Consider the following 26,878-nt stretch of genomic DNA (forward strand, 5'->3'; position numbering starts at 1 on the left):
GGGCGTGGCCTCTGGCGCGATGCTGGTTTTTAATTTATTTAATTTTTTTAAGAATGAGGGCAGTGTGGCCCCCCTTCTTTTTCTAATTTATTGGCCCTGGAGACCCCATACCCCAGGGCCTGCACCCTAATTTTTTTTGTTGAAAAAAAATAATTTGGAAGGGGGCTGCGTGGCCCCCCTCCCAAGGCCTTAATCTGCCCCGGGGACCCCAACCCCCAGGTCATGGCCTTATTTTTTTTTAATTCTTTAGGAGAGGAGGGCTGCGTTGCCCCCTCCTCAGGCCACTTATGGCCCCAGGGACCCCATCTCCCGGGGCCGGCCTTTGTTTTTTATTATTTAAAAAATATATATATTTATAGAAACACCTAGGACATGCTGGGCAAACCATATGTACCTATCACCATAACGATTTGCGTGATATTCATTAAAAGGCGACTATGCATACAATTAATCCACGTGGAATGTATTTACACCGCTAGTGAAGCTCTGACGTGTCTGACGCCCTACGGTGCTTAAGCCAGGTGCCCCCGCCGGTGGGTACTCTCCAAGTAGACACCCTTGTCGTTTATTTATACAAACATGGGTAGCTATTGACGGGCACATTTAATACACATGCACACCAAGCCATTCAAAGGGGATTCGACAAAAATTCAACCAAACTATGCAAGAAACCCCCCTCACGGTTAATAAAACACACATCCACCGCTGGATGTGTAATACTTTTTATTTTACTCTCTGGAAAGGAGACGAACATCACTTGAGAGTCACAGCATGCTCCTGGCTGAACCCAATGCTGTGTTACACCCACCAGTGCCCGCCGAGTGCCACACACCTCTGTGTTGTATTCCACCAGCTAGTGCGTATGCTATGACACTCTCTAGCCCATGTGCACTGTAACACCACCCCGTGAATATGTCATGCCACACTTGCCTTCGCACGGGTTATATTGCCCCATCTAACGTGCCTTCCTCGATGCCTATGTTATAACGCACAGCGCTATGCCATACATATTACAATCTGGGATCCATATCTTTGTCATAGTGCATATGCAACGTTACACTCCCCAACACATATTTTATATTACAACTTTAGAGACTAGTTAGGTTACACAACACTGCCGTGTGCATATTACACTTCAAGGCGCATATCACATAGCACGCTATAGTGCCTGTGCTATCTCGCGCTCTCCAATGAATCTGTCATTGCGCACAATGTATTGCATATTATATTTCACGCCCCGGTTCATCTTATATCACACTGTTTGGTGCATAGTTTATACCATATACTATATCTGGTTTTCATTTTCAATCGTGCTCTCAGGACTATGGTCTATATAACACTGCGTCCACCTACCCTTTTCACGGGCATTACATTTTGCGATGGGGGTGGAGGGTCAGGGGGTGTTTCTGCCAAGTGAGCCCGGAGTCACAGTCACAAACGTCCTCTTCTTCCTGAATAAAAGTGAGATTATACTGCATACCTGTTCATATTTTAAGTCGTTCGCACAGACACACATTTTAAAAACAATAAAGTTCCTAATACCCACCTTCTCTGAACAGTTAGCTTGCTGCCCCATCCACCTCCTCCCTATCCTCTGTTGTCTGAATCCATGGACTAGCCTTCTCCCTCCTGCCATGCATGGTCTGATGTGCTGCCACTGCCCTCCATTTAGCATGAGGTACCAGTCCACTCCTCCTGCCCTCCATTGGCCAATTCTATGGCCAATCATTGACCTCCTGCTTAGCCTCTGTGCTTAGCTTGCTGCCCCTATTCTCCTTCCCCCTGCTCTCCGATGTCTTTGTGCATGCCCCTGTTCCATCCTTTTTGCCCACCATGTTCCATGGACCTGCCACTCCTATCTACTCTGAGTGTTCTGTTGAGCTGCCACTCCCCTCCCAGCTGCCTAGCATTGTCAGATGACTGTAACCTGTCCCTACCACCTCCACCCTGCCGGTCCACATGCCATGCCCCTATCCCCTTCCTCCTGTCCTCCATGGTCCATTTTACTGCCACACCCTTCTACCCTCCCTGGTCTGTTGTGCTGCAACAGCTCCTCCTGCCTGCCCCGCACGGTCTGTTGTGAGGCCCCTTCCCCTGAACTCTCTTGTCTGTGCCCAGGTCCTGACCCTCCTTTCTATCCTCCGTAGTCCTTTGTGCATGCCCCTGCACCCTCCTTCTTGCTCATCATACCCATTGTGCTGCCACTAACCCTCCTGCTTGCCATGCATGGTCTTCTGTGCTGCCATGGCCCCTCCCACCTTCCCTGTGTGGTCAGCTAGCTGCCCCTGACCCCCTCCCACCTTCCCTCCATGGTCTGTGTGTATGCCATCATAGTCTCACTGTTGCTCTCCATGGTGTGTCTTGTTTCTAATGCCCATCCTGCCTGACCTCCATGGTCATCTTGCTGCTCCTGCCCTGCCCCCTTGCTCCCAGCCCTCTGTTTCCATTTGCAGACCCCTATTCCCTCCGTCCTGGCTTGTCTGTTCCATTAAAATGCCCCTGATCCATCCCTCCTGCCCTTTATGGTCTGTTATGCTGCAGCTTTCTCTCCTGTCTGTCCATTATGGTCAGCTAGCTACCATTGCCTCTTTCCCCTCTGTTCTCTGTTGTCCATGTCCGTGGTCCTGTCCCCTCCCTATTGCTTTCTATGGATTGTTGTGCTGCACTCCCGTCCCACATGCCCTGTGTGGTTTATTGTGCTGCTGCAAACCCTGATGCCTGCCCTGTAGGGTCAGTTTGGTGCACCTCTCCATGTCCCTCCTGTCCTCTGTTATCCGAGTCCATGTCCCTACCCCAATTCCTCCTGCCTACCATGATCCAATGTACCATACTTGCGAACATTTTGAACTTGGTAAGAGGAAGATTTTGAAAAAAACTGGGGTATTGATTTTCCCCTTTGAGTTACATTGAAAAAGAGAAGATTGTAGACAGGAGACAGATCAAATAAAGCCCATTTGAGCTCAAAAACATTGGACGTTTCCTGGCTGAAACGGGTCTGTTGGCATGTATGGTTGTACTATCACTGCCTCTTCCTTCTGCCCACAATGGTCTATTATATTGCCACAGCCTCTCTTGCCAGTCCTGTATTGTTGGTTTGTTGCCCCTGCCCCCCTTTCCACTGCCCTCCATAGTCTGTTGTGCTGCCACTGCCCTTCCTGCCTGCCCAGTGTGGTCAAATTGTTGCCTCTGCACTCTCCTACCTGCCTTCAATTTTCAGAGTCCGTGCCCCTGGCCTCTGCCTCTCAACAGTATTCCAATGAACAACTAGATTGCTAACATTATATATTTATTACAAAAGTGTGGAACGCCTGACGTCATCTTGATGTAATCAAAACTGTAATACCTAGATCATTTCCTTTAGAAATTACATATATGAGAGGGTCTTATTTGCATCACAATTATGGTTAGTGCTCTAAAAAACTAAAATGAGGACATATTTTCTGAGTTTTCAAATAGCGACAAAGAACTTTTAAATTATTTGTAATCTTCATGTTTTTTTATCCAGTTGACCACTTGATAAAATGTTGCACTTAGGGGAGAGGATGTGGTGTTACTTCCAGAGCTGCAGACTTTGCAACTGGGGAACCAGGTTGGAGTTTCTGCTTCAGCTCAACATTCTGTGATTCTGGTCAAATCACTTAATCTCCCCATGTCTACAACCAAAATACATTTGATCTTGTGTGGTGTAACCAATGCTCATGTAAAGCACTCCAATACCTGACAAGTTTGAACTGCAAATACACAAAAAAAAGTGTTTTGCACACTTCTGTCATTGGGCTACATGTGGGCTACATCTGGGTGATATTTGTGCTGCATTTGGGCTCTTTTGTCTCTGGTGGCCATCTTGGGAGATTTATTTGTTATGAAGTTTCCTAATTTCCTCATTTACTGCAGTCTCCTCAGTAGGAAATACTTTCAGTTTTTTACTTTGATTCCATCAAGAAAGCATTTGGATGTGTCACACATTTGCCATAAATTCAGAATGTTAGCACTCTAGTTGCTTATTAGATCACTGTAGTAAAGCTACTGCTCACCAGGGAAGTCTGCTGCTGGTATTGAAAGTGCATGTTTCAGTCTGCATGTCAGAATTTTTTTAATGAAATAGAAGAGGATTTGAGAAGTCACTCAAAAGGTGCTCTAATTTTTCTTTCTGCAGCACTAATCATACTTTCTATGGCAAAATGAACCCCCTCATTTTGTTCCTTTTTAAATTAAATGTTTTAAGAGTTACCACTTTATTCCAATCAAGATGGCTTCAGGTGTGCAATGCGGTTGTCATAAGTGGGACAGTTAGCGCTCTAGTTGTTCTTTAGAACACTCTGGGAAGCTGCAGTAGAACACAAAGGAATCAACTGACAGTCTCTGCCCTTGTTGGATGTACATGTTTTACTGAGAATGTCAGACTTCATTCTCACATGACTGAGAAAGATAATGTGAATTTACAGAAAATATGCTCTCAGTTTAGCTTATAGATCACCTTTCAAACCTCTGTGGGAAAAGAATGAGAAAATAGTTTTCTCTCAAACATGATTCATGATATCACAGCAGAAGGCTTTTTCACATGGTAAAATCACCTTAGAACACACCACAATTCCTAAAATGAGTATGGTACCATCAACTAATGATTTATAATGTAACTAAAGTCTTAAAACCTTCTATTAACTGCAATGCTTTTTAATGAGGTGCTATCATATATATTGGTCCCAAGATGGCTGCCAACACTTCTTGGATGAAGTACTGGCAGCCAATCAGATCTCACGATGAGATGTGTGGTTAGGCTCCGCCCAGATATATCTATCTTTTTAACTCTAATTTTCTCAGGAACTACTGAACAGATTTACACCATTTAAGCAAAAGGCAAGAGTCTGAACTGAGGACTACCTCTTTGCCAAATTTGGTGTAGTTCGGGCTGTAGTGTGGCGACTGCAAGTAGGTAATATATATATATATATATATATATATATATATATATATATATATATATATATTTGTATTCAAACAAGAGGTGCCCGCAACAAGAAGGGCCCACACAGGAAGGTAAAGCTGAGATCTTTAATGGAGGCTTTGCACAGGCACACCATGGGAAGCTGCAGTCATAATGTCCAGCCGACACGTTTTGTGCTTCATGCACTTCGTCAAAGGCTCATCACTGCTGGCACAGCATCCGGCATTATTTCAAGCACCAAAGTTAACTCAAGGCACCAGCTGGCATGGCCACGGTCGGCCTCGTGGTACCTGTAGTGCTGAGTGTTACTGCAGTGAGTTGCCATCATGCTCCACCAAAATAAAGTGAAAATAAAATCCCAAGTGGGTTACTGCAGCTTCCCCGTAATGCCCCGCATACATTACCGCCACCAAAAACCGGCACATGTCCCTTCAATTGCTCCGCCGGTTGGCGTCACATCGGGTCTGCAGTCAGGCAGCGGGGCTCCCTCCATGGCTTGGACCAGCCGTAAAAAATTCAAACAAGAGTTGCCCGCAACAAGAAGGACCCACACAGGAAGGTAAAGCTAAGATCTTTAATGGAGGCTTTGCACAGGCACACCATGGAAATCTGCAGTCATAATGTCCAGCCGACGCGTTTCGTGCTTCATGCACTTTGTCAAAGGCTCATCAGTGTTGGCACCGCATCCGGCAATATTTCAAGCACTAAAGTTAACTCAAGGCACCTGCCCCAGTGGGCGTGGCCGTGCTCGGCCTCCTGGTAACTGTAGTGCTGAGTGTTACTGCAGTGAGTTGCTGTCATGCTCCACCAAAATAAAGTGCCTCGGAGGAAGCCCCGCTGCCTGACTGCAGACTTCTTCGCCAGCTCCCATTGAAATCGATGATGCGACCTGACACCAAAAGACACCTATGCACCCGGCTTCCCTGGGTGAGGTAACACGAGTACTCCGGTGCTTCCGTGGGTGCTAGCCCTAGAACTTCCTAGGTCCAAAAGGGTTTGGTCCTGACTCATTTCTAAGTGTCTCTAATCTTAAAAAATCTAACTGCGACTTTCCCCAAAGAAACTAACGGGAGCTCGCGGCTGTGTTCACACACTGCACACGGACCCCGTGGGTCCCCTGTGTCACTACCTTGGGTGGTTTCTTGGGGTCCCAGCGATTCTACAGGCTCTAGGCCTTGTGTCTAGTTAAGCCGTGGTTCTTATACCACTATTTTAGTATATGGTTTGGCTCGCCCCTAGGGCCTGACTTGTATTTGTGCTTTTTTACTGTGATTATTGAAGTGTAACTTATGTGTTTTGACCTCTAGTCTCATAAAGAGACTAGGAGGGTGTGTTTAGTATTAAATACATATATTTTATATATTTACCTGATGTGGATATCTTTCATTTAGTGACTCAAGAGATTGTAGACTGGTAAAACTAGCTGCTTTACATTCCTTCAAGACTTAGCCTGAAGGCTGCTCTCCATAGCTACCACTAGTATAGCTTTCAATAAGGGTTGTCTTTAACCTATAACCAATAAGGGGTTGTTTGGACTGATACAAGGTGCCCACTATAACTAGTGGGCCGCATATATCAGGCCAACTTCTAACATTGGTGTACAGCATGTGGGATTCCAGCTTGCTACTGTTTTACCAGATAATCTCAATTGAGTAACTAACTGAAAACCACTAAAGGTACCCTAGGTACATATATTACAAGCTTTACAATACAATAAGTTCTACTGAACTTAGAGTTGTGTATAAGGGAAAGCACACCCTTTCTACAACTCAAGAGAGTTTAGTAGGCCACACTAGAGTAGGTAGTGCAATACACCACACCACACTAGCAATGTCTTCAAGGCCAGGAACCAGTAGGTCCTTGCCAGAAACCAATGGGCTTCAAGATTCCCAGTATGATTGACTCCCATTCATGGAATTGAGAGCATTATGTACAACTAGGAAACGCAAGACAGGCAAAAGTCCAACCAACCAGCATCTCATAGAGGTACTCAGGCTGGATGACCTTAGCAGATCTTTATGATCTGAAGGGCTAGGCAGAGTGGGTGGGACAGCACCTGAGGAAAGGCCTAGGGGTGAAATTCCCCATGACCTGACCTCTGAGGCTGGCCAGGCAGATGACAATGATCTGAACCTGGAAAATCCAGCTCCCCTAGACAGTGATGGAGAGGACCATATGGACCCCTCTTTGTCCCTCCTGGGAGAGTTGGTGGTGGGCCAAGTAGGTCAAGATCTCCCTCAGTGGAGTCTAACCATTCTAACTCATCTATAGGGACCTCAATCTCCTCTCATAGGAGGGAAACCTCTCAGGAGAGAAGGGAGAGACTGCTTAAGTACGAGGATGCTCAGCTTGAAATCAGAAGAAAGCAGGTAGCAGGAGATAAGGAGTCCCTAGAGCTCTACAGAGCTAGAAAAAGTTGGGACTAGAGTCCCATGGTGGCAGCAACATCCCTAGAGATAGGGAAAGGTCTCATGACCATAGACACCTGAATAAGATTGTCCCTCCCTACCAGAGTGGGGAGGACATCCACAAATGGATTGGGGTGGGCGGAATTTGCGAAATTAACTTTTGCAAATTATCGCGAAAATGCTAAAAATCTCCGCAAACACGCCGGAAATATCGCGAAGACGCAGAAGTTTTTTTCCCGCCTGTTCGCGGTATTTTTTGTGTGATCGCGGGTCGCCAACTTACCCATGCGGTTGCTCAAGGGCGTGGCCATCTTGTTTTCACTTGTCCCGCCCTCTCGCGATGCTTACTTCCTGTTCCGGGTCACGCAATGCATGTTCGCGCCCGTTCGCGGTCGAAATTTCCTGTTCGCGACCGCTTTTACTTGATCGCGTTGCTTTTTGCTTGCTCGGGGAGAAAATATCGCGCGAACTTGCGCACATGGTCGCAATGGGCGCGGCCATCTTGTTTTTCACTCTATTGCATGGTTCTGGGGCCTGATTTTCAATCCTCCCAAAATCCTTTCAATCCTTTGTTTATAGCCACTTTTTTTGGATCTTTATTACTTATTATTTCTCTAACTATTTTCCTGCTTCTATATTTTTGGTTTTTGTCTACTTTTTTTTTGTTTTTTAGCTACTTTTTCTCTTTCTATTGCCTGCTATTTATTTCCTTTATTCCTTTATTTATTTTACCTTTTCTTTCCCGCCCCGTCCCCAGAACCATGTCCAAGGGTAGGGCTGTTCGCCGGCGCAGCCAGAGCCGCGACCGCCTTCCTTGCGGAAGGCGGCGCCCACAAGGGGTGCAGGCACGGGCCTTATTTGGGGAGGAAGAGTTGGCTGCACTAATTTTCTTTGTGCAGCGCCACCTCCCCTCAACCCTGGCAGCAGGTGGCAGGCCTGGGTCCGGGTACGGCCTCTGGGAGCGTCGGCAGCGGTGGGGGAAGGTGCGCCGGGCAGTGTCGCGCATCTCTGGGGTCCGGCGCACCCAGGCACAGCTGACGCACCGGTGGTCCGACATCCTGGACCGTGAGCAGGTCCTGCTGGACCTGCTTGGAGTGGAGGTCCCGGGGCTTGGTGAGTACATATTTAATTACTACAACTTTGTGTCTGTTCTTCTGCTCTGTGTTATATATTGCGAATATTTTTTTTCCTTCCAACCAGCTAGAATGTTGCTGCTTACAAATCAATACATTCCAGGTTAATAACGTTTAAAAGTCTTCTGTGATTATGGTGCTCTTCTGCGCTACGACTAATCTTACTTGTTTGCAGCTTTGCGTTTGCGCTTGCTTAGCATGATTCTTTACGAGTTTATTTTAGAGAAATTAAGTTACATAATGCTACAGTGACTCTAGTCCACTCCTTACTTTGTCCCGTCACTAATAGATAGGGGCGGATTGATGTTTAGGTACACTACTTTGTATGAGCTTCTAATTTGTTAGTGGTATGCGTGATGCCCCCTCACTCAGTTACGTGACGTGCTGCTAGTACGGCAGTCTTTAGAACCTTTTCTAGTTTGTTCAATGAGTGGTGGTAGGTTTAGCAGTTACTTAGCAGTAGCAGATCAGCATCAATCAAACCAAAATTTGGTGTATACAAAAAATGTAGTCATGTTCATGTGTCCTCCATGATTTGACCATACGCATTGTTGAGGAATACAGTGGAAATGCATACTTAATGTACAATTGGCATGCCTGGAATAGGTGGGCTAGGTTGGGTGGTACGTTGTACTTAGGCTTAGTTGTAACTTAGTTTTCTGGAATCAGAATGGAAGACTGGATTACTGTTGATAAATAGTAACTTAAGTAGTCGAACTGCGAATCCCCCGATATTACATGTTGACCAGATGAGATCGGTGAATGTAGTTATTGCAATTGTTGTTTACATAAGTGTTTTTTGACCGTTGTGGAAAAATATTGTATTTGTTTGACACCATCCATCAATGTTTGTCTCTTTCTTATATCTTTCCTGTTCATCAGCACCCAGGGGCAGACCGACAGGGTCTGGGCAGTCGGCGGGACATGAACAACACCACCAGGAGGACACCGCTGAGGGCTCCTCTGCTGGCCCCAGTAAGTCTTCTTGTTTTTAATAATATTTCTTATTCCATAACTTTTACTGCCCCATATTTTTCCTGAACTATTGTTGGTTTCCAAATGCTTTTTTTTTACCACCAATTATCCTTCGATCTGTACGGTTTCAAAAATCTTATCCCTGCCTCCGCTATGATGACTCTCAGTACTACTACTACTACATACTATCAGTCTGTCTGTACTGTAGTAGCTAGTCTTGCCCAGTTGGCCAGTGCCACTCTTTGTGAAAGGTTGTAATATAAAACTCATATTCACCAGTAGCTCGAGCCATTGAGTCCAATCCGTTGGGTCGTCGTCTTGTACTACTTTTACTCTTATTGATCTTGAGGCTTTGAAAATTCACAGCAACAACAGCCCTACCAAATTTATTACTATTTTGATATGATACCCTATAGGACATACTACTGTTGTAGGGATCTTGCACATACATTTGCACCAGAAAATAGGATGTTGGTGATGGTAGGTTGGACCTTCCTTGCACACCTCAATCAGAAATTCCGCACCCACCACAATTCCACTGCTTGACTATAGTACTGTCTTGTCATAACTATTAGGTCTCAGAACCCTCCCCCCAAGATACCCAACAAGTAGACAACCCAGAACATAACACACCCAACCTCTCAGTCGTGGAAGCAATTCACATGCACACCCTTACTTTAATTTGCTCACTCGTGTAAGTTAGTCCACACCAAAATACCACCAAGTCTATGTAAGTTCAAAATGTTTATTTCAATTTGAGAAGGTCTGTACACTGTTTTCTTAGCAGCACCAACCGGAAAATCAATAACATTAAAACAATATACATTGTTACACGTATACAGTTGTGAATTAAATCATGATAACTGAACAGTGGTGGAAGGCAGCACCACCATCCCATAGCAATTTAGTTTATATAAATTTATAAAAGAAGATGTGAGTGAAGGGACCACTCACCTTAGAATAACCTAGTACTGGTAGTTGTTGCATCATTCAGAAGCTCTGGTTCGTAGAAGGGAATCTTGCGTCTGTAATGCGAAAAAAGAAATGGTGTGCGTTAGTATATTGCAACTTGCAAGCATTTCTCAGCCGTGCCAAAAAGTGTAGCATCTATGGATAAGCAATAAGCAATATGGACTAACAGTAACAGTAGTACACCAGTACTTCCTAAAAAAGTGGCTTGTTAATGTTTGTGGACTGCTTGTACGCAGCGCGTAGACTAGACAGTAGCAGTGTGAGGCAGGTCATGTGGACTCAAAGGTGTCTTAAGAAGCTGCAAGGTAAAGGTAACGTCACATGTGCAAAAATAAAAGCCACAAAGGTAAAATGGTAGCATGGCTAGGGCTAATTAAGCAAAGGCTACAATGATCATATATAACTATTAGTGTCTACTCTACTACTACCTGATTTGTACTAGTGATGTATGTTAGTACTAACTCATTTTTCAACCTTGCAACTGATCAATAGGGGGGAGGTGTATATGACGCCTAATAAATGTGTAATGTTTTCTAGGCGCACTACCGACCACCATTGCTGGGGCCAGTGAACAAGGCGACGCGGAGGGAGAGGATGCGGCAGTTGCTGCCGATACCGACGATGGAGCGGTAGGGGGAGTGGCAGCACCAGTGGCAGGCGGTGGTAAGTTAGATTCATAATCCTTAACTATTGTTGAACTTGACAGCACACTCACTGCAAGGGTGTACTGTATGTATATGTATACTGTACAGTTGTGACTTAGGGCCCCATTAGGATGGTGGGCGTATTGCCCCCGCCGGGCCGGCTGGAATTCACTGCCGTCACCGCAGGGGCAAACCTCCCGCCATCCCTGTAGAAAATATTCAGACATGTCCAGGCGGAAAAGGGTTCAATATGGCGGTGGTGTCTCTCTCACCACACCGCCAACCATATAATCTGCATTTTGGAATGCCTTTGCGTGGCGGCATGCAGACATTGCAGAGTATGCTTGGGGGCCCCCATGGAGGGTACCTACCTATGCTATGGTACCCCCCTGCCTTTCAAAGCAAAACGTGACAGGCTCCGTGCGGGGCCCGTCATGTTGTGCTTGGAAAAGCAGCACAACATTTTAGCATTGCTTTCAGCAAAGCCAACCAGAATGTAAAAAAAAAAACAGGATGCGCCCGCCACTGTGCCGGGCGCATCATCCTAATTAATTGTCCCCACGGGACCCCCACCCTTTTTAGCAGGAGGATGGCGGGCAGACAAAGTCCGCCCGCTATCCGATGTCGTAAGTAAGCATGAGTTGTTGGGGACTTTTGAAGAGTGAACTAGAAGACTAGAATTCCCTTTAATTGGTATTGGACTAGGAGCCGGAGTATTGAGTAACCAATGGCCTCATCTATCTGATTTCAACTCCGCTTTGAAAGTTTTATGGAGAAGAGCACCTGGTGCACTGTTCAACTAAAAAGTGAAAGACGGGTGGAAGGAAGAAGGACGGGCGACATTTAAAATGTTGTGTACTACTGTGCTTTATTTTATAGTGCTACTCTACCATGCCACTATGTGTATAAATAATTACCTTGTCCTACTGTTTTATTAAGACTATATTTTACAATTGTCTTGTTTTTTTCTTTTTGATACACAGCTACTCCGAAACTCAACCGGAAGAAGTTGGCCGCCAAGGCACGGCGCCGGAAGCTGGAGGCAATCCAGCAGGAATACCGGCGCCTGGTGGTCCTAGCCGAGGAGGAGGAGGAGACTGCGGCAGCAATTGTTCAAGCCTCCTCCAGTGCCCCGGGCCCCAGCCACTGCCCTCCAGCGGTATGGCGCTACCGTCTGGCGGCTGCCCGCCGCCACCGTGCCATCTCCGGTGCCCCCCCCCCACTGTGGCTGCAACTGCCGCGGCCTTAGACGCCGCGTCGCCCGTTTAGAGGACGAGATGCGCCAGATGCGTGTCCTCCTCCAGTCCCGCCCCACCAGTTAGTCCCTGTCACTGCCCCTTTTTTAATTCTTGTTCTTAACTCGTTTGGGCGTTACAGACTTTTTTCTACTATGGACAGTGGTTGGGGTTAGGGAGGGGGGTGGGTCAGCTTTTGTGGGTTTAGTTTATTTTTGTTAGGGTAAATTAAATATATTTTTCTATGTTACATGCAATGTTGTTAATGTTTTGTAGGTGGGGTAACTGTTTTACATCACACTGTTTCCTTGCTGGTGCATGGCCGCCCATAGCCTGTGTTTGATTTCAATAATTTGCTGACTGTATAAGACACAAACAGATAGATGCGACACACCTCACTCATTGACTGGTCCTTCTAGTACTTTCAGTCTGTCCTCTAGTCTATGCATTCTTTGGACTGGTGTGTGAAAATGAAATCATTGACAACATGTCCATTATTAATTCTGCCTCCCCCAAACTTCTCTCTTACCGGTGCTTGATGTTTATGTCCAACTGTGGCACAGCACTGGCTGCATGGTGAAGATGGTTTCCTTTTTCATACATGCCATGATTGGGGTGGTGGTGGTGGTGGTGGTAGTATAGTAGTAGTAGTAGACACTGGCAGGGCGGCAGCATTTCCAAAAAAAGAAAAGGAGACAGTCAATCGCCTTTGAGAGACTGTTAGAGGAGTAGTTGAATGAAGTACAGTACAGAACTTACCGAGCAACAATAATATGCTCAAATATTTGACAAAAAAACTGAATGGTGGTTAGGAGGATAGCCTACTAGACAGAGTTACAAACTATAGTTGTGTCGAGTCACTTGACTATGCCTACAGTCTAACAGTTAGTGCTGTATATGAGGAATGACAACAAACAAATCCAATCAATGCCGGCAATTCATGCTGAGGTATATGTTCCTTTGTTAAATAAAATACCCTCTGAAATATCCTACTCATGGGTGGCCAAGCAGAAGAAGATCATCGCTCTGCCTTGAAATTGAAGTAGTGTTGCTTTCACCACATCCGCCCCAGCAAGTGTGTGATTAAGTATTGGTGTACATTTAATTTAGTTACACCTCGACAATAAGTCACACAGCCCTGGGGAAGAGGGTTAGGGTTTGTTGAATGGATGGGAAGGGGTTTTTTGGGAAAGGTTTGACATAGAAAAACAGTATGCATACATAGACAAACAAACGACAATCATTGAAGACTACCATATCCATATGTTAAGGGAGAAAAAGGCAATGCATGCATGATGATGAGAGACCCGGATTACATACACTTTTAGTTCTTGTTCTGTTGTTCCGGCCTTAATACTTTAACAGATAGCAAATAGAAAATTTAAATATTGGTAGGGAAGAATCGTAAACACAGAGCAAACCTAATGATGATTGATAATAACAACTCCAAGAACACACTGTTGTAAAGATTGTATACAAGATATTAATCAAATTATATAAAAGAAGTTAAAAGTGGATACTGTTACTGTCTTATCCTGGTCAAAAATGTGGACTGGATTTTTGCATCTCGGCATTCCTCTTGCTCCTCTCGTCTCGTCCATCAATCTTGGGTGTGTCGCCTCACCACTCGCCACTGCCCGGCTGGAAAAAAAAAGGTGATTGATTGGTAAGGTAATTAATATGCATTGTAATGTTTTACAAAGTTTTGGGCAAGGCCCGGCCTGTATTTTAGATGGAAAACCAAAGGGGATATTGAGAAAGAAAGTGAAAACAAATGCACAAGTGATGGTGTAGTGCAACAAGAACACTTTCCGAGGTGGCATGAATGCTTTGCATCATCTCTACTCTAGTCTGTTTCCAGCATTGACCTTCAACAGTAACAGGAGAGAGCAGGGCCACAGTGCTTAGCATTAGCACATCCTACGTTAACACTTTAGAGTCCTTTTTTTTTCTCTCAAAGAGTTGGACAAACGCAAAGCACATTATCCATTCCAAACATACCATTTTACAGTTTAAGTTAGTAAAATCAATGCACTGCAGTCATCCCACCGCTACACTCTATTCAACTTCTACACAGACATTTGGGTCTGCTGTGGTTGTTGTTGACGTGTTTACCTTTAGTTTAGGCTTTTCCGCTTTATGCCACTCCTGAAACATACTCCTGACTTCATCATCATCTCTGATACTTTTACTGACTGACTGAAGATCGGCCTGCAGTATAAGTATAATTTGTATGACACAACAAGAGTAGAAATATAAATATTACTGACTTGAGTCATTCTTTATTGTGTACAGAAAGATAGATTACTACTAGTACACTTTAACATCACTTTGTGCACAACAAACAAACAACGCAAACACAAAGACCAATAGCCCAGAGTCAGGTGTCCAATGCATGCCATTAATTGTCATCATTCATTACCTGTTCCTTCTCATCTTAAGTATAACGGGCCATCTCTTTCGCCATCATCATGATGGACGGTGCTGTTGTGTCACAGTCATTTGCATTGCGCAGATTGAGTGAGTCCCCTTCCTGTATTGAATTAAAAGCAATGTATCACCAAGATGCAGGAGAAGTACACATTTCTTATTTGCAAGAAGGGGAAAATTAGTGTGTTCTGTAGAAAGTTGATTAGTGGCAGTGCACAATTACATAAATTCATGCGCAACAAACACAACAAAATCTAAATAATTCAGTCTGCGACTCTGCGTCCAATGCATGGCATCAATCATTACCTGTTCCATCTTATTTTCAGTTAATGGCCAGTCTCTCTCGGCTCTGAAAGGATAGCTATAGTAGTCATCTGATTCATGGTCCACTTGTTTTGGAAGGACAAGGAAAGTTTGAATTTGTTGTTACCATCATCCAATCATCATTCATGAGGGAAATGGAATTGAGCAGGAGATTCAGTATGATCGAGCGGAGGAGCTGAATTCGGAGGACTGTACTGTCAAATGGCAGACACCTGAAACTTGTATATTAAATTAGAAGAGTAGAAGACGGTGATAATGGATTTGTGGCGATTCACAAGTTTATAACCGGAACGACAGACACATAAACAAAGGGGGAAAAAAGGGAGGAAGACAGTAAGTGCGAGCCTAATTGTCAGGGAAGTATAGCTCGTCCTCAAACTCTGGGGGTTCAGCCAGTAGTAGGTAATCATCTGACACAATACTTCCGTCACCTGAGCCGCTGTCCTCATCTTCCTCTGTTGATTCATGCATTGTGTAATTCGGTGGTATGAAGTGCTGATTCATTTTGATCATTGTTAACCTCTCCACGTTTTTTGGAGATAGACTGGTCCTTCTCAATGTTACAATGGAACCAGAAGCACTGAAAACACGTTCGGAAGAGACACTTGCGACAGGGCAAGCCAGATAGCTTATCGCCAGCCTGCTGAGCTGTGGCCATTCAGACCTTTTCCTATACCAATACTGCAATGGGTTTTGATCAACGTACACCTCTGTTGGGCCGTCCAGATAGGCCTGGACCATCCGCTCAATGTTCAGGGTTGCTGATGGTAAGCTTTTGTGCTGTTTTTTCTGTGCATCAGCACTGTGCTTGCAATAGCCCATCTTTACATACCAATCCTGTAATGATGATTGTACTCGGCCTAATGATCCCGTTTTTGTTTCTGTAGTCGATAGTGATGGTGAGTGTTGTGATTGTGAGCCAACCGCACTGCCCTCAGCCGACGAAGTTGCACTTGATTCTGCATGGCCTGCTTCAGTATCAGTACTTGTTGTGGGTTGATGTGGCGGGCTTTTAATTAGCAGCCCTTCGTTTTCAAACTTAATGGCTGCTTCAGCTATACAACTTTTGTAGCAGGCATCATCATTGTCGGAAAAAGCAAGGAATAGTCCTAATTTTGCATGTGGATCCAGAATTGTGGCACAAATGTAATGTTCTTGTGACAAAATTTTATTTTGTATCCTTACATTTTCAGATAAGCGCCTGGATAAGCTCTCCACCAAGTCATGGGCTTGCCTTCTGTCCTCTACACCTTTGTAGGATTCAGACACATTATTCAGCTCATGCTCTAGCATTTGCAACAATGGGATAGCTTGGCCCATTGTACAGTCCTCCTTGCTGACTTCACGTGTGAAGACCTCAAAAGGAGACAGCATGTCAGTCAGGCATTTAATTAGGGTCCATTGCTCCCTCTGAAGGGTCATGCCTTTAACACTAGCATCACTGCTTCTGTACCAGACATATTCATGGAGGGACCTGTGCTGTTCGTACAGACGATCAAGCATGTAATATGTTGAGTTCCAACGTGTTGCCACCTCCTGGATGAGTGCCTTGACTGGCATCCTAAATTCACGTTGGATGATCCTCAGCTGCTTCCGAGCTTTAAAAGACTGGCTGAAATGAGTGCATATTCTTCGGCAGATGGCCAGTAAATTGCTGACTATGGGTTCTTTTTTCAGAAAGTCTTGCACTATAATGTTTATGCAGTGTGCCAAACACCGAACCCTGAAATAGGCCTTAAGTACATTACTGCCATTGTCTGTGGCAACAAAACCAATACCAAGCCCTCTGGGCCGCAGCCATTCCAAAACCTTGGTGCAAAACTCTTCTAAAATGTTTTCAGCCGTATGAGATTTCTCCATGGCGAACATGGCTACAGTTGCATGTTTCCGAGTACCTTCAAAAATAGCAGCTGTGTCAACAACACCTCGTGCAGATAGTTTATCTCTAACCCCCACAAAAGAGATCCAGTGTGCAGTGATGCACGTGTAATCTGTGGCTTGGCAACTGCTCCACATGTCTGTTGTCAGGTGGATATTGTGCACAGCACTCTTCTCCAAAGCTTGTCCAACCAATTCCAGCACATCATGATGTAGTGCCGGAACAGCAATTCTTGCGAAATAGGACCGGCTGGGAACTTTCCATTTCGGGCAGATGGCATACACAAATTCAAGGAAACCCACCCCTTCCACAAATGAAAAAGGAAGAAGGTCCAGCGCTAACATTTTAGCCAGCTTCGCATTGTACAATCGTGCCGTTGGGTGGTTGCGTTGGAACTGCCCCTCCAACCTAAACATGCTCTCAATGGTAGGCTGGCTTACTTTCCTTAGTGGTGCTGTTTTCATTAACCCACTAAGGCTCAACGACACAGATTGTCTCATTGAGGTACTCGCCGGTCGCCTTGGTGTCTCACCCACACTCTGAGTATGGCTCTTACTGCGGTGCCACTCTGATGTTACTGAGGAGGATGTGGGCGTTACCACTGCAGTGACTGCACTACTGGAGACAGGGCTAGAAATGCCTCCCTGTTCTTCACCTGCCACCACAATAATATCGCTCCCTGATTCTGAATCCTGAGCAACTTCAATGGGTTTAGTTTTTCTACTTTCTTTTAACTTAAGTAGGTGATCCTCCCACACGATAGTGTGGTGTATTCTGAGATGACTTGTTTGTCCTCCGGTACCATAGTTTGTACCAAGCTTACCATGCCGAACACCTTGCCGACAAATTGAGCATATAGCAACGTTCTCCTCCTTGGCGCTAACAGAAAAGAAGTCCCAAACTGGGGAGGAGAACTTTCTGGCACTGCTGGATGTGCCACTTTCAACACCAGATGAACTTGAGGGGGTGCTTGAAAATATGTGACCCTGTCCACCTACACTGTGACTTTTACTACCACTTCCTACTGAGATGGTTGAGCTGGATGTAGGTCCCTGCCGGGCCTTGGAAAATATGGCAGCTGGAGGTAGTGGTGGTGTAACCTGTGTTGGTGAGATCCGTGCTACATCCCGCTCAGTAGCAGCCTTTCTGGATAGGGTGAGAATGCCGGTCTCCAATCCCTTTGGGGCGGGAGTAATGTGCGTGATGACTGGCTCGTCTTCATCAACATCATCACCCCCCTCTTCTACATCTACCTCCATAACTCTAAGTTTTTCTGGGACCTTCCTTTTCAGAAGCATTGTCTTGTGGCGTATATCACTCTCAGACCGAGCTGGTGGGACCCAAGTGTCATCACGATCATCAGAAGCGGGGCTTGAAGAAGAAGATGATGGACTAAGCCTCCTTTTCCTTGCTGGTGGTCTGGAAGACAATAGATCTTCTGAAACAGTGGTTTGACTTTGCTCCACTTTGTTTGCAGGAAGCTCGATTTCCTGAAATGCCCCTACGTCAGGAGCAACAACTACTATGGTGGGCTGTTGCGGCAGCTGCTGCTGTTCTTGTTGCGGCGGCTGCTGCTGTTCTTGTTGCGGCGGCTGCTGCTGTTCTTGTTGCGGCGGCTGCTGTTGTTCATGTTGCGGCGGCTGCTGCTGTTCTTGTTGCGGCGGCTGCTTCTGTTCTTGTTGCGGCGGCTGCTTCTGTTCTTGTTGCGGCGGCTGCTTCTGTTCTTGTTGCGGCGGCTGCACACTGATCTGCTGAGTTTGCACCTGCGTTGAACTTGATTGTGTACTACTTTGCGGTAATGACACTTCTTCAACATCGCTGCTCGTTAGTAGACTGGCTACCTCTGCGACACTAAAGCTCTTGGGCCTTGGTTGGTGGGGTTGGACTGCTGTGCTGCTCCCAGCTTGGTTCCCGGACAACGCTTTGGTGCCAAAAAAAACATTGGCCGGCACACCACCAGTCGTGGTTAATGGCACTTCCTTTTTCTGTTCCTTCTTCTCACCGGCAACTTTCTTGGTACTGGACCTGGTACCTTTCTTTGGGGCCATCTTCTTCAGACGTCAGGCAGGATGCAGATGCACAACAAGTTCTGGTCACACGTGGACGTGATGCGCAGCAGGACTTCTGGCTGGCTGGCAGTACAACAGGTAGCCGGATGATGCTGATGACACCTCCTACTCTGTCTTTTGTGCACCTAAAAGCAAATAAGACAGGAGAAGAACATCAGTGAAATGTTGCATTTGTTGTTGTGGTTCAGTTACTTAGTACTGTACTAGTGCAAACAAAAGATAGTCTAGCCATTTATGACTTTTTTTTTAACTACAGCTATGTTATACTACTGTGTACAGCCACACACTACACTCTCAGGAAGGATAGGAAAGTTAATATTACCCACCAAAATAAAAATGTAATGAACGTGGGTTGGGCCATTAAATTATTTGAGCATCTCAGCATCCATGGAGCTGCTGCTGGCAAAGGGGGAGGATGGATGGAAGCAGTAAGCCAAATAGCCAATAGGAAAACCATGCAGGCCTATGGCAAAAGCAGGACACTAATAACTCCCAGTCCAAACACCAAAAAAGGCCACCACCCACATGGACACTCACAAATCATAAACAAGCCGGGGGCCTCGGAAACACCAGGAGCTGACAAAAGGCCTAAAAAAGCCAGGTAAAGGATGCATGCTAAAGCACACTGCTCTGCCTTTTTAATGCAACAAAATGGAAATACGAACATTCACAGGCCCCAAAAAGGTCTGCAGGGTGCATGCATTGCACACCAACACACCAGACACATACAACAAAAGCATGTCTTTAAGACAACCAACATCAGAAAGGCCACCCCAAAAAACACACTTCCCCAACTCAATCCAATGCCATCCATGCCCTAAATGATGTCTAAATTCAACAGATCACACAGAAAACACTTGATTAATAAAGCTGTGGCTACCTGCTCTGATCCTAGTGGATGAAAAATCAGGCCTGTTGGCAGACAAGGCCAGGCAAGCTTGCAGGCCTAGGCTTCAAAATGGCCACCAGCCACATGGCCAGGCCCAACAACATCACACAGGCCACCCCCAAAAAACACACTTCCCCAACTCAATCCAATGCCATCCATGCCCTAAATGATGTCTAAATTCAGCAGATCACACAGAAAACACTTGATTAATAAAGCTGTGGCTATCTGCTCTGATCCTAGTGGGTGAAAAAGCAGGCCTGTTGGCAGACAAGGCCAGGCAAGCTTGCAGGCCTAGGCCTCAAAATGGCCACCAGCCACATGGCCAGGCCCAACAACATCAAAAAGGCCACCACCAAAAAACACACTTCCCCAACTCAATCCAATGCCATCCATGCCCTAAATGATGTCTAAATTCAACAGATCACACAGAAAACACTTGATTAATAAAGCTGTGGCTACCTGCTCTGATCCTAGTGGATGAAAAAGCAGGCATGTTGGCAGACAAGGCCAGGCAAGCTTGCAGGCCTAGGCTTCAAAATGGCCACCAGCCACATGGCCAGGCCCAACAACATCACAAAGGCCACCCCCTAAAAACACACTTCCCCAACTCAATCCAATGCCATCCATGCCCTAAATGATGTCTAAATTCAGCAGATCACACAGAAAACACTTGATTAATAAAGCTGTGACTATCTGCTCTGATCCTAGTGGATGAAAAAGCAGGCCTGTTGGTAGACAAGGCCAGGCAAGCTTGCAGGCCTAGGCTTCAAAATGGCCACCAGCCACATGGCCAGGCCCAACAACATCACAAAGGCCACCCCGAAAAAACACACTTCTCCAACTCAATCCAATGCCTTCCATGCCCTAAATGATGTCTAAATTCAACAGATCACACAGAAAACACTTGATTAATAAAGCTGTGGCTGCCTGCTCTGATCCTAGTGGATGAAAAAGCAGGCCTGTTGGCAGACAAGGCCAGGCAAGCTTGCAGGCCTAGGCTTCAAAATGGCCACCAGCCACATGGCCAGGCCCAACAACATCACAAAGGCCACCCCCAAAAAACACACTTCCCCAACTCAATCCAATGCCATCCATGCCCTAAATGATGTCTAAATTCAGCAGATCACACAGAAAACACTTGATTAATAAAGCTGTGGCTACCTGCTCTGATCCTAGTGGATGAAAAAGCAGGCCTGTTGGCAGACAAGGCCAGGCAAGCTTGCAGGCCTAGGCCTCAAAATGGCCACCAGCCACATGGCCAGGCCCAACAACATCACAAAGGCCACCCCCAAAAAACACACTTCCCCAACTCAATCCAATGCCATCCATGCCCTAAATGATGTCTAAATTCAACAGATCACACAGAAAACACTTGATTAATAAAGCTGTGGCTACCTGCTCTGATCCTAGTGGATGAAAAAGCAGGCCTGTTGGTAGACAAGGCCAGGCAAGCTTGCAGGCCTAGGCTTCAAAATGGCCACCAGCCACATGGCCAGGCCCAACAACATCACAAAGGCCACCCCCAAAAAACACACTTCTCCAACTCAATCCAATGCCATCCATGCCCTAAATGATGTCTAAATTCAACAGATCACACAGAAAACACTTGATTAATAAAGCTGTGGCTACCTGCTCTGATCCTAGTGGATGAAAAAGCAGGCCTGTTGGCAGACAAGGCCAGGCAAGCTTGCAGGCCTAGGCCTCAAAATGGCCACCAGCCACATGGCCAGGCCCAACAACATCACAAAGGCCACCCCAAAAAACACACTTCCCCAACTCAATCCAATGCCATCCATGCCCTAAATGATGTCTAAATTCAACAGATCACACAGAAAACACGTGATTAATAAAGCTGTGGCTACCTGCTCTGATCCTAGTGGATGAAAAAGCAGGCCTGTTGGCAGACAAGGCCAGGCAAGCTTGCAGGCCTAGGCTTCAAAATGGCCACCAGCCACATGGCCAGGCCCAACAACATCACAAAGGCCACCCCAAAAAACACACTTCCCCAACTCAATCCAATGCCATCCATGCCCTAAATGTGCTTAAAAATGAAATACATTCAAAAAACAACAAAAGGAACAGTTGCTTCATCATGCACACACCCACCCATGAGGCCATGCCCATGGCTAGCTCGGGCCTACTACTACTACCCACAAAATTAAAAAAAAAAAAAAAGGAATGATGATAATTAATTATCAAAAATAAATTGTAGTTACAACAACTGCAATGCTCACAATCAAACAAACACAACAACCACTTACTTGTAAAATATCCTATTCCAAAAATCCTCAAATCCAATTGCAATGATGCAGCAGACAAAAAGAGTGATCTTTCCAGCTCCAAATCCAAAGGCAGAATGAGCAGGAGATGGACAAAGCACTGGGAGGAGCCTGCTGGACAGGAACAGGAAGTTGAAGATTCTGTGTCACTTCCTCCCTCTCTCCACCTTTTAAAAAAATGACTCCTTGCACAAAAAAGGAAAGCCAAATGTCAATGTAAGGAGTTCTTTTCATCCAAAATCAGCATTTGCAGATGGTTTCATGCTGCTAGAGCCGATATTCCTCTCCAAATTGAAAATTTTACGTTGTTGAGTTCTCGAGCTTCACATTACTTCTGCCGGCGTGTCGAAAACGACATGATCGCGTTCTCTTCTTTGTCCCTGTCGCGTTGGATATGACGTGTTCGGGGTCTCTTTCTCCTGTTCGCGTTCGATTAGACGTGCCTGCGTCCTCATCCTCTGGCTCGCGATGTAGAATGACATGTTCGAGATCTCAATCTTCTCATACTCACGCGGTGCATGATCGCGAGAATAAAGACGTGATCGCGCGACAAATGACGTGATCGCGTGAAAAATGACGTTAATGCGGCCGCGAACTGTCGCGAGACACCGCAAAATGGCTACCAAAAACCAACATCTCGTGGAGAACGCGACCGGGTCGGGAAAACTTGTCGGTGAACGCGGGGTTTCAGGTAGGGCGATCGCGCGAACGCGAGAATGTATTTTTTTACAGCGCGAGCAAGAAACAAATTATCGCTAAGCTGCGGAATGCGGAAATGTTGACATTTTCGCACTTTCCGCGGAACGCGAAAATGCCAAAATATCGCAATTTCCGAGAACGGAACGGAATTTTGGCCCAGGCCTACAAATGGATAACTGCACTGGAAAGGGCCTGCAAAGTACAAAGGGTCCCCCAGGAGCAATGGGCAGCAATCTTATGGCTCTCCTTTGCAGACAAAGGTAGAGATAAGCTCCTCACTGTTAGAGAAGAGGATGCTGACAATTACAAGGTCTTGAAGAGTGCTCTGATTGATGGGTTTGGCCTAACCACTGAACAGTATAGGTTGCAGTTCAGAGACACCCCATAGGCTCAGACTCAAGACTGGGTTGACTTTGTAGATTGTGCTACTAAGGCTCTGGAAGGTTGGATACATGGCAGCAAAGTGCATGACTTTATAGGGTTGTATAATTTGATTATGAGGGAGCAGATCCTTAACAATTGTCAACACCAACTTTTACACCAGTACCTGGTGGACTCGGATCTGACCTCTCCCCAAGAATTGGGAAAGAGGGCAGACAAATCGGTCGGAACCAGGGTTAGGAATAAGAATCAGGGTGGTGACCAGAAGAAAGATTCTACCAAGTCCCAAGAGAAAGGTTGGGATAAATCCAAGGATAAGTCCCCTACAGGGCCCCAAAAGTCCTCTTCTAGGGGTGGGTCCCAAACTCCTTCCTCTCCTGAAAAGTAACCCTATTGCCATGTCTGTAAAAAGCCTGGACACTGGAAAACAGATCCCAGTTGCCCCAGGATTGGCAATAAAGAAAATGTTCCACCAACTAACACTACCTCCCCTCCTGGTACTACCAGTAGTAATCCCCCAGTTGGGAGTAGTGCACCCAAAAAGTTAGGTGCTTTTGCAAGTGGAACAGAGGTAGGCCCTAATCTAAGGAGGGCCTCCTCACCTGACTCCTCTGACTCTGATGGTGGTATGGGATTTGCCACTTTTACCATAGGTCCCAATGCATTGGGTAGATACAGATTGGAGCCACTAATTAATGGTCAGAAAGCTATGGCATTCAGGGACACAGGGGCTAGTGTCATCATGGTGACAGGGAAACTAGTCCCCCCTCAGCAGCTTTTACCTGAGTTTAAATACCAGGTGACCAACATTGATGGTGTCAGAACAGATCACCCCATGGCCAGAGTCAATCTCAGCTGGGGAGGGGTCACAGGCCCAAAGAGAGTGGCAGTATCCCCAAACTTGCCTGTAGATTGCCTGATGGGCAATGATCTGGAAATTATAGCCTGGGCTGAAGTTGAACACCAAGCCCATCTAAAAATGCTGGGCATCCCTGAAAGAGTTAGTGGGGCTGTGATGGCCACAGCCCAACCACAGGTAAATTTTGGAGTGATGGAGCCTGAAAAAATAGCCCACTCTCCCCCACAAGAGAGCCCAGGGGTTGAAGAAAAGTCTTCATCCCCCCAGACTTTAGGTAAGGGTCTGCCTCCTCAGGGAACTGATCCTACCCCTAGTGAAGGAACTGCCCAGAGGTAGTCAGGCTTGTCCTGGCAACACCTCTGATGGCAGGGGACCCTTCCAAGGTGGTACCCAGTCTGGAGCAGGTAACCTGGCCCTCTCTACCCTGCCTTAGTCAGCCCAGGGCTGCAGAGGTCAGGGAGGTCAGTGGACCCCACAGGGCCCCCTGTCCAGAGGAACCCCCCCGTCAGCAGATTAGGGGCACCCAGTCTAGTAGTGCTAGGCAGGTGAAAATTCCTCAACACACTGAGGGATCTCCCATACATTTGAGTAAGGACCTCCCCCAGAAGGACTCTGTTGGGCAAGGGCAAACCTGGGACCAAAAGGTTCCAAACCTGCCATGTCCCCCCAGTGTTCCACCCAAAGGGACCCAACCTCCGCAGTAGGCAGCCAAAGGTTGACCCTTAGAGCAAAGTACAACTCAGTCATGGAAAGAGAGGCATACATGCTGACCAGTGATCTGAGGAAGCTGAGACCAACTTTATTAGGGACTCTCTTCCCTACTCAGACACCTCACCAGCCTTCTCCTTTACCAAAACACACCACAGGTAGCGATTCCCCATGGTGGAGACCCTCTCATACCCTTAGGGTGAGGGATAACTTAGTGGACCATAAGACAGGGGGTAACCATGCTAGTGTAGCTACTTCCTTATATGGCCACTTAGTCAATAAAGGCTCAACTGGGCAAGGTTAGCCTTATCTCCTTTTGTTTGGGGGTTTATGTAGGAAGGTGGAATCTGACCGTGCATTTCTGCAAGTGCATTGACTTCTCGACGTCTCTTGAAGTCGTGCTTGGGCTGACTTGTAGCCCCCACCTCGAGCACTGAACCCACCGAAGATTGTCGGCCTGGTGACCCGTGGGCCGCCATTTTGTGTTTCGTCTCGAGGTCCCTTCGCGATCCCTGGTCCGTTGACTGGTGGGTCCCTGAGGTGGTAACGTTGCATTTCCTTGGGCTTTCCTAGTTGCTCCAGATGTTTCCTGACTCCCATCCAAGTGGTGAGTCCCACAGACCTTGCTGGTCTGCACCGAAGCATCTTTCTCGTTTCTACGTGGGTTGCTGTTGCCAAGGCTTGTTGTGTCCAATCCGGGCACCGACGCTGCAGCACTAGACATCCTTTGTGGGACAGCTCAAATCCAGCTCCTGGTTGTCCTCGACACCTCCTTGGCCTCGTGGCTGAAGAGCCAAGCTTCACCTCCTTCACCTGAAATCACCCGACATCGGTGGGCATCTGCTTGTCGCCTTCCTGGTCACTGGCAAGTGACCCAAACTCTGTCCCCTCTGCTTTCAGGTTCTTCTCATCTTCGATCCAGGCTTGGATCTCTTCGGACACTTCGCATCTTCACGGCAGCAGCACTTCTTCGCCAGCTCCCATTGAAATCTATGACGTGACCCGACACCAAAAGACACCTATGCACCCAGCTTCCCTGGGTAAGGTAACACGAGTACTCAGGTGCTCCCATGGGTGCTAGCCCTAGAACTTCCTAGTCCAAAAGGGTTTAGTCCTGACTCATTTCTAAGTGTCCCTAATCTTTAAAAATCTAACCACGACTTTCCCCATAGAAGCTTGCGGCTGTGTTCAAACACTGCACACGGCCCCCGTGGGTCCCCTGTGTCACTACCTTGGGTGGTTCCTTGGGGTCCCAGCAATTTTACAGGCTCTAGGCCTTGTGTCTAGTTAAGTCGTGGTTCTTATACCACTATTTTAGTATGTGGTTTGGCTCGCCCCTAGGGCCTGACGTGTATTTGTGCTTTTTTACTGTGATTATTGAAGTGTAACTTATGTGTTTTGACCTCTAGTCTAATAAAGAGACTAGGAGGGTGTGTTTAGTATTAAATACATATATTTTATATATATACCTGGTGTGGATATCTTTCATTTAGTGACTCAAGAGATTATAGACTGGAAAAACAAGCTGCTTTACATTCCTTCAAGACTTTGCCTGAAGGCTGCTCTCCATAGCTATCACTAGGATAGCTTTCAATAAAGGTTGTCTTTAACCTATAACCAATAAGGGGTTGTTTGGACTGATACAAGGGGCCCACTATAACTAGTGGTCAGCATATATCAGGCCAACTTCTCACACAAACTTACCGGTTCTTGCTTCAATCTACACAAAGCCCGCACCTGCAAATCAACCTCTATGTCTATTCTTGTCACAGGGCCAACCTACACAATTAAATTGTTACGATGTGTACAGATTAAATTATTTTAATTTAACTACTATTGTGCTAACATAGCGATGACCTATCAACAATAGTAATTTAATTTTCATTTATCAAGTTTTCATTTATCAAATTACTTTTTTGTATTGTCATGTATGTGCAGACATATGGAAATGTCTATGTCTACTGTCAAACCACAGGTTGCTGTGACAACCAAATGTGAGTGTTTAGCATAAATACTGAAAATCTAAATGTACCTGATGTAGTGATCAAG

This window comes from Triturus cristatus, chromosome 5_2 (assembly GCF_964204655.1).
Source record: "Triturus cristatus chromosome 5_2, aTriCri1.1, whole genome shotgun sequence".
Lineage (NCBI taxonomy): Eukaryota > Metazoa > Chordata > Amphibia > Caudata > Salamandridae > Triturus > Triturus cristatus.